Genomic DNA, 2018 nt, shown 5'->3' on the forward strand with positions numbered 1-2018 from the left:
TCGGAGTGCCCCCTTAATATGGCTGGTCCCCATCGGAGTGCCCCCTTAATACGGCTGGTCCCCATCGGAGTGCCCCCTTATATGTCATGCTGGCACGTAGACAGACAGATATTTGTCACCATCAGTTTATGGATCATTTTCTTGCAGTTTGCTTTTTCCATACAGTAGACTCCCGACCTGTCTGTACATAGATAGGAATGCATCACATTGGATTTCAACAATTAACAAGACAAACATGGCCGGCTTGGCAGCTGTAGGTGTCGGCAGATAAAAAGTTGAATCAAATCATTTCTGTCGAGCAGCGACCTTGATGTCACCTGCTTTCCTGCAATGTATCCAAATATTCTATGGAGAGCAGAGCCGTCACCTTGAGCAGTAACGTCAGCTCTTTAGCGGCCACTAGTGGAGCTTCTGCTGATGGCAGCTTTTGCAAGACCGAGACGAGGGTAGCGACACCATGAGTGCTGAAGATGCTCTACAGCGGCCACTAGTGTTGAGCGGTGTAAGCACAGGTTAATAAAAGAATAAGGTTTGGATTAGCAAAAGTAATAACCTGTAGGCGGGCAGCAGACCTATGTAATTGTTCTCATCCTATGTAGATAGAATAATTAAAGATGGAAAATCTGCTGCCCTATATAAGTATGTAAATGAATGGATGGATAGATAGATAATAGAACAGTTGATGGGTAGATAGAAAGATAGATAGATAGATAGATAGATAGATAGATAGATAGATAGATAGACAAAAGAATGGTTGATAGGTTCAAGGGAAGATGGGGGGATAGATAGATAGATAGATAGATAGATAGATAGATAGATAGATAGATAGATAGATAGATAGATGATAGATAGATAGATAGATTGTTTAATATACACAGCAGACTAACAGCAACAACCAACAACAAGGCTGAGGACAGCAAACAAAAGACACAGGAAACAGGACTTCAAACAGGGTTCCTGACTCACAGGAAACAAGATTCAAACAGGGTTCAGGACTCACAGATAACAAGGTTCAAACAGGGTTTTGGGTTAAGGACAAACAGGAAACAATACTGAGCCATTGTCCTGACTGCAGGGGGGGGGGGTTTAAATACCCTCCCAGGAAGCACCAGGTGATGGCTAAGTGCTGGGAGACACCCGCAGGTGAGCACTGAAACTGCAGGCCTAGCTCCAGCACCACCTGGAGGCGCTCTAGATCCTAACATCAACGTGGCTTAAAGTACATAAAACAACTTAGATGTTAATCGATTTCCCCCAAACTTCCCCCAATACAAGACTCTATCTATACCAACATATTCTGAAGATTTTGGGTCATTTGATAAAACATACCAAAAGATTGGCATCTTCGGGAGGCCTTAAGCGCTTCTCTAAGGAGCCATTAAGCTCTTCCTGAAAGAGGCCAGTAAGCTCTTCTCTGAGGAGGCCTTAAGCTGTTCCCAAAGCTGCCTAAAGCTTAAGGCCTCCTTCGGGAAGGGCTTAAGGCAGGGGTGTCCAAACTCCAGCCCTCCAGCGGTGTTGAAACTACAAATCCCATGATGTAGCTCTCTACGGGAGTCATGTCTGTAGCTGTGAGACTCCTGCTAAGCCTCATGGGATTTGTAGTTCCACCACCGCTGGAGGCCCGGAGTTTGAACACCCCTGGCTTAAGGCATCTTCCGGAGGCCCTAAGCTCTTCCCGAAGGAGGCCTTTAAGCTCTCCCTTGAAGGAGGCCTTTAAGCTGCTCCCGAAGGAGACCATTAAGCTGTTCCTGAAGCTGCCTTAAGCACTTCCCGAAGGAGGCCTTAAGTTCTTCTCAGCGGAGACCCATAAGCTGTTCCAGAAGCTGCCTTAAGCGTAAGGCCTTCTTCGGGAGGACCTGGAGGAGGCCTTATTCCACTTTCCCAATGAGACTGAAGCCCTTCTTGACGGGAAGAGGATAGCGTTTGAGGAAGGTGGGTAGAGTTGAGGGTGGTGGGGGTTAAGCCAGGTGTTAAGCAGGTGGTGGTTAAGCCAGGGAGGGGGGTGTTAAGCAGGGAGG

The sequence above is a fragment of the Nanorana parkeri genome, unplaced genomic scaffold, assembly GCF_000935625.1.
Source record: "Nanorana parkeri isolate BGI_ZX_2015 unplaced genomic scaffold, ASM93562v1 scaffold1390, whole genome shotgun sequence".
NCBI lineage: Eukaryota > Metazoa > Chordata > Amphibia > Anura > Dicroglossidae > Nanorana > Nanorana parkeri.